Below are 7,609 nucleotides of genomic sequence, written 5' to 3'. Positions count from 1 at the left end.
TGGAGAAGATGCCTTCAACAAAGTATGAGATTGAAAAGTTCACCGGAGTGAATGATTTCGGTCTGTGGCGCTTGAAGATGAAAGCCCTACTGGTTCAGCAGGGTTGTTTGGAAGCGTTGAAGGGAGAGGCAGCCATGAATGCAGAATTGACGGCAGCGGAGAAGACGAATATGATCGAGAAAGCACACAGCGCAATTTTGTTGAGCCTTGGTGATAAGGTTCTCCGGCAGGTATCAAAGGAGACGACGGCATCAGGGTTATGGGTGAAACTTGAAAGTTTGTATATGACCAAATCGCTGGTAAATCGACTCTACCTGAAGCAAGCTTTGTATTCATTCAAGATGATTGAAGACAAAGTATCGGCTGAGCAGTTGGATATGTTCAACAAGCTGATTCTTGATCTTGAAAATATTGATGTGAAGATCGATGATGAAGATCAAGCGCTGTTACTATTGTGTTCTTTGCCTCGATCACATGCTCACTTCAAAGAAACTCTCTTGTATGGAAGGGAGTCCCTGACGTTTGAAGAAGTTCAATCAGCCTTGTACTCTAAGGACTTGAATGAACGAAAGGAGCATAAACCTTCGACTGTTGGCGAAGGTTTGGCCGTTAAAGGAAAACTCTTACGAAAGGATGGTAAGTTCGACAAGAAGAAAGGCAAAAGCCAGTCGAAGACTTATAGTGGCGAAGCATCTGGCATTCGATGCTACCATTGTAAGAAGGAGGGTCACACAAGAAAGGTGTGCCCTGAACGCTTGAAATATCATGGAGGTAAGGATAATGGCAACGCTGCCATTGTTCAAGATGATTTCGAATCATCCGATGTTCTTGTGGTTTCAAGCAGTGACTCTAAGAAGGAGTGGATTATGGATTCAGGTTGCACTTGGCACATGACTCCAAACAAAGACTTGTTCGAGGAATTATGTGATCAAGATGGTGGATCAGTATTGCTGGGAAACAACAAGGCTTGCAAGATTGCAGGTGTTGGATCTGTGAGATTCAAGCTCCATGATGAGTCAATAAGGTTGTTGACTGAAGTCAGGTATGTTCCTGATTTGAAGAGAAATCTGCTTTCTCTTGGTGAATTCGACAAGAAAGGATATGTTTTCCAAGGAGAGAAAAGTATCCTAAGAGTCATGAAGGGTTCGAAGGAAGTCTTGAGAGGTGTGAAGAAACAAGGCTTGTATACCCTTAAGGCTGAAGTTGTAAGTGGTTCGACAAATGTTGCATCCACGAAACCTTTGTCGAAAACAGAAATCTGGCACATGAGATTGGGCCATGTCAGTGAAAGGGGTCTGGTCGAATTAGGGAAACAAAATCTGCTTGGTGGAGACAAAGTCGAAAAGCTGAAGTTTTGTGAACCCTGTGTACTTGGAAAATCTTGCAGAGTGAAGTTCAACAAAGGCAAACAAAGAACACATGGATCCCTTGATTACATCCATGCTGATCTTTGGGGGCCTGCAAGGTGTCCATCACATTCAGGAGCAAGGTATTTTCTATCCATAGTAGATGATTATTCCAGAAAATTATGGGTATTCATCCAGAAGACTAAGGATGAAACTTTTGAGAATTTCAAAAGTTGGAAGACTCTGGTTGAAAATCAGACTGGCAGAAAGGTCAAGAGGTTGAGAACCGACAATGGCCTTGAATTTTGCAATGAGGCATTCGACAGTTTTTGTGCTGCCTCTGGTATTGTAAGGCATAGAACTACTGCAGGTACTCCACAGCAAAATGGTTTGGCTGAAAGGTTTAATCGAACTATTTTGGAGAGAGTCAGATGCATGTTGACTAGTGCGGGGTTAACAAAGGTGTTCTGGGCTGAGGCTGTTTCGACAGCAACATATCTGATAAACAGATGTCCTTCGACAGCGTTAGATATGAAGACACCTGAAGAAGTTTGGTCGGGACATCCACCAGATCTCGACAAACTGAGAGTATTTGGCTGCGTAGCCTATGCTCACATTAGGCAAGACAAGGTCGAACCTAGAGCTCTGAAATGCATGTTCATGGGATACCCTGAAGGAGTCAAAGCTTATAGGCTATGGTGCCTAGAGCCAGGTCACAGGAGGTGTATCACCAGTCGAGATGTAGTTTTCAATGAAGTTGAAATGGCTTTTAAGAAAACTGATGATGTTGGTCGAAGTACAGAAACATCTGACGAAGAGCTGGAACAGGTAGAGATTCCTGTTGAGGTGGAGCATGTTGATGCTGAATTGCATATCCCAGATGAAGTCGAAGAAGAAGCAGAAGATGCTGAAGTTGAGGAAACTGACGATGACTACCTATTGTTGAGAGATAGGTCGAGAAGAGTCATCAAGCCACCTCAGAGACTTGGATATGCAGATCTTATAGCTTATGCCTTAATCTCTGCAAGTGAGGTTCTAGACGAAGAACCTAGAGACTATAAGGAAGTTATGAGGAGTCGAAATAAGACTGAATGGCTGAAGGCCATGGATGATGAGATGAAATCTCTTCATGATAATCATACTTGGGAACTGATCAAGAAACCTGTTGGGGCAAGGTTAGTCAGCTGTAAATGGATTTTCAAAGTTAAGGAAGGATTTGAAGGAGTGACGTCGAAAAGATACAAGGCAAGGTTAGTTGCAAGGGGTTTCACTCAGAAAAAAGGTGTCAACTTCAATGATGTGTTTTCTCCTGTTGTGAAGCATAGGTCCATTCGAATGTTGCTTGCCATGGTGGCACAGTTCGATCTTGAACTGGAACAAATGGATGTGAAGACTGCGTTCTTGTATGGTGATTTAGATGAAACGATCCTGATGAGGCAACCTGAAGGGTATGTCGAAAAAGGGAAGGAAGATTGTGTGTGCAAGTTAAAGAGATCTTTGTATGGGCTGAAACAATCTCCTCGACAGTGGAATAGGAGATTCGACAAGTTCATGGCACGCATAAGTTTCATTAGAAGTCAGTTCGACCACTGCGTTTACTTCAGATTTCGACCTGGTAATTCATTTGTTATTTTGTTGCTTTATGTGGATGATATTCTCATAGCAAGCAACAATGTTGAAGATGTGACGAGGGTGAAGGCTGAACTCAATAAGGAGTTCGACATGAAGGATCTGGGAGCTGCTTCCAGGATTCTTGGAATTGACATTCGAAGAGATAGAAAGAAGTCGAAGTTATGCCTATCTCAAGAGGCATATCTACGGAAGATTCTTGAAAAGTTTGGTATGTCAAATTCGAAGCCAGTTGTGACTCCAACAAACCCTCAATTCAAGCTGAGTATTGATCAGTGTCCCAGTACTGATGTCGAAAGAGCCTATATGAATAGCATCCCATATGCTAATATAGTCGGTTCTTTGATGTATGCTATGGTATGTACTAGACCCGACATAGCATACGCAGTAAGTCTTGTAAGCAGGTACATGGCGAATCCTGGAAAGGCTCACTGGCAAGCATTGAAGTGGATTTTAAGGTACATAAATGGATCTCTGAACAGAGTTCTAATTTATGGTGGAGCCTTGGGTGAAGATAGTAAAGCAGTAATAGAAGGATATGTCGACTCTGATTATGCAGGTTGTATGGATTCCAGAAAATCTATTTCTGGATATGTTTTCACTATGTTTGGCACTGCAATTAGTTGGAAAGCAACACTTCAGATGGTTGTTGCTCTATCAACCACTGAAGCGGAGTATATTGCCCTAACTGAAGCTGTGAAAGAAGCATTGTGGCTTGAAGGTTTTGCAAAGGAGCTAAAACTTCAAGGTCGAGGTATCACTGTTAAATGTGATAGTCAAAGTGCAATACACCTGTCGAAGAATTCAGCCTATCATGAGCGAACTAAGCACATTGATGTGAGGCTGCATTTCGTCAGAGGAGTAATCGAGCGTGGAGAAGTCCAAGTGCTGAAGGTTTCGACTGAAGACAATGCTGCTGATATGATCACCAAGACATTGCCGAGTTGCAAGTTTTTCCACTGTATGCAGTTGATAAAGCTGCATGAAGAAAGCTAGTTTGTTCCTTGACGTTGTAGAGTTAGGTCCAAGGTGGAGATTTGTGAGATATTGGATCGAACTCTAGTATGGTCGAAGGGTAACTTCTTGGTTCGACAGTTCGACAGGGTTAAGCATGAAGTCGAAGGATTGTTCACTTGCTGGTGTCGAAGTGTGCATGCTGTAGTCGAAGATGGGTCTAGCATGCAGATGTCGAAGATGCTAGAGTTGTTAGCATGTTAAATTAGGTTTTAGTGTTTAAACCCTAATTTGTTAAGTTAGCTTGTTTATTAAGTTGGCTTGTGTAATGGGCCTTGCTGAAAAAGCCCATTAGTTAGTATGTTAGGTTTTATTATAAATAGCATACTAGTCTCTCATCATTGCTAAGCTGCAAATCCTAATTTAGGGTGAGAGAGGTTATTTGTTATTCTTGTAAACTTGTAATCTTGTTTTAAGAGAAAGCGAAAGAATAGCAGTTATAACCAATTCTTGTGTTCTTATTCTCTTCCCTAATTCCCTATTATACTTTGTTATTGGTATCGTTTTTCACAACATATATATATATATATATATATATATATATATACACGCTCTTGAAGCCCTAAGAAATAGGCAACATCGGTTCGAATCCGAATTGGGGTGGGGCTCTTTCTCCGGAATAGGAGAGTAACTTACCCAGAAAAGATGTTGCTAAGCAGGCGGTTATTATAATAGAGGTGCCTTCAAGTAGAAATGTAATTTAGCCGACACATATATAAAATATGGACTGAGTTTGTTTGGAAATTTATTATTATTAAAAATAAATTAAAAATATTTGAATGGAAAATCAATGTTAACACAATTATTATATTTTATTGAAAAAATACAAAGACGGAGTTACATGCTTATAAGCAAGAACGTATGTAAACAAATGATAATTAAGTGGAATTAATTGACCATAAGTGAATTAATTTTATTTATTTATTTATTTATAAGTTAAGTCAAATGATATTTTAATTTATCAGATATTTAAAGCTTAAAGTTTTATTAATTGAAGTGGTACATGTTTTAGTGAGTATTGATTTTGAATTCCTTAAGTTTTTTTTATAACACTAAGTTGCGAAAAATTACAAGATTGTCATTGTCATTAATGAAGATAGCAATTTTTTAAAACGAAAACAAGTATTACTTGTTTCACTTTTTTCTTTTAAAAACAGTAAATTCTAAAAATCGATTTTAGAAAGAATATTGTAAATAGTGGATACAATTCTTGTTTAAAACTTAAAAATTGGAATTGGAACCAATTCTTAATTAGCATTTGAAAATAATGGCAACCCAAAAAAGTAGTGTAAGAATAGATCACGGAAATACACATTAATAAAAAAAAAAAGAGAACTTAGGAAATAAAAGAAATATTTTATTTCATGTCACACTAACCATTTATTACAAATATTCTTAATCACGAAAAATAAAATAAATAATACAAACCTTATAGGAGACCTAATGTGCCACAAAGGCTTATTAATATATCGAATAGGATCTCAAATTTTTGCCCTGCAATTCGGGCAAGTATGAGTGGAATTTAATAAAAAACCAAACATGCATTTTTTGTGAAATGTATGTCCGCACGATAGTCTATGAATTATTTCTCCATTTTTGAATTCATAAACACATATCATACACTGAACTTCTCTGTGTGAAAGAGAGACAGATGAGTCAAATATTGACTCATTGACTCTCTCCCGAACTATCCTATTAATAATTTGTCGTTGAAGAAAATTCCAGAATCGAGTAATAGCAACTAAAAGAATAAAAAAGACGATAAGGCTGCCAACGGCTATCCACACTGCAGAGGTAGGGATCTTCTTCTTTTCTGAAAGAAAAAATAACTTAAAATAACTACATAGGATATTAAAAAAGAGATAAAAAAAATTAAAAATGTACTTACCATCCATTAGGGTGTGAGAGAGAGAGATTGAAGTGATGAATGATAGTATGATATCACAGAATTCAAATTTAACTTGCAACTAACTAGTATTTTATTTTATTTTGACGTAGATATTGAGTATGAGAATAGTCTGTGGATATTGAGTATTATATATAGTAGTAGATATTGAGTACTCTGAAATGTATTTTTTTCAAATGAAACAAAGTTCCAACTAGGAAACATTAATATATATTCTCCATTTTAGTAAACCAAAAACTTAATATATATTCTAAACTAAAATATTATTCGTTTTGTTTTATCTTAGTCATCACTTAACACGTTTTTATTGGATTTTATGTTAGTTATATCCATCTTTCCCTTTTCACTTATAAGATAAAATATAAACAATTATAATCTTAATTGCTCAATATTATAAAAAAAAAAATTATGCAAGAATGATATTATTTTCACAATTTTGTATTAATGGAATTTATTTTCACTCTATATCTTATTTTCAATAGTCATATAAAATATAAACAACTATAATCATATGAATAAAAACCCGACAAATAAAATATAGAATGATTAATGTAAGATTTTATTTGTAAATATTGAAAAAGAATTTCATAAGAGTTTGAAGGCATAACAATTTCATAAGATTTTTTTTTTTAAATATTAAAAATGTATTTAAAGATTTTGAGACATTATCTGTTTGGTTCTAGATTGTAAGTGTTTAGTGATCACAAAAGTTAAATATGAGGTAAAGGAGGTGGCTCAAATTTTTAAAAGACTATGATTTTGGTTTGAATTATCATCCTGGTAAAATTAATATTGTTGTTGATGCTTTTAGCAGGAACTCATTGCATATGTCGATACTTATGGTTCGAGAGTTAGAGTTGATTGAATAATTTTGAGCTTTGAGTTTAGTACGTTAACAGACTCGTAACAGTGTGAAATTAGGCATGTTAAAGCTGACTTGAGATATTCTTGAAGAGATTAGAGAATGTTAGAAGATTGAATACCAGTTGGTGTCAATTAATCAAGATAAAAGTGGTGATTTCAAAGTCGACGAGAATGGTGTGATGAGATTTAGAAATAGAGTTTGTGTACCAGATGTGTAACACCATATTTCCCTAACGCATATTTAAAATTAGGGTTAAATATATTAATCCCCCTGCCATTATAGCGAGTTTTGGTTTACGCCCCCTGAAGTATTTTTTTTTATTAAATGCCCCTTATAAAACCCAAAACCTGGATTTACCAAACCCTTTTACCACATTATATTGCATGAGTTTAAGGTTTATTTTCATGTTTGTTGATGTTTTGGGCAATTATATAAACCCTTTTGCCACATCATCCAGCAAGTCAAAGCCCAATCAACAGATGTGGTAAAAGGGTTTGGTAAGTCTAGGTTTTGAGTTTTATAAGGGGCATTTAATAAAAAAAAAACTTTAGGGGGCGTAAACCAAAACTCTCTATAATGGCAGGGAGCTTAATATATTTAACCCTTAAAATTAAATTAGAGATTTTTCACATAGGATGTACACATCTCGACACACACTTGCTGATCATGTAACACTTCATTTAAATAAACATGCAACATTTGTCATCGCATGTTCACCTTCACTTAAAATATCATCGCATCAGAAATACTCATTTAAAACATACTAATTTAAATCTCATAATAAAATTGCATATCATACGTAAAAGCATCGACTCGTAAATCTTCTTCAAGTGCTTATCACATCCAAAC

This window comes from Vicia villosa, unplaced genomic scaffold, assembly GCF_029867415.1.
Source record: "Vicia villosa cultivar HV-30 ecotype Madison, WI unplaced genomic scaffold, Vvil1.0 ctg.000759F_1_1, whole genome shotgun sequence".
In the NCBI taxonomy this organism is placed as follows: Eukaryota; Viridiplantae; Streptophyta; class Magnoliopsida; order Fabales; family Fabaceae; genus Vicia; species Vicia villosa.
The sequence above is the reverse complement of the archived record's forward strand: the minus strand, read 5'-3'. Positions refer to the sequence as shown.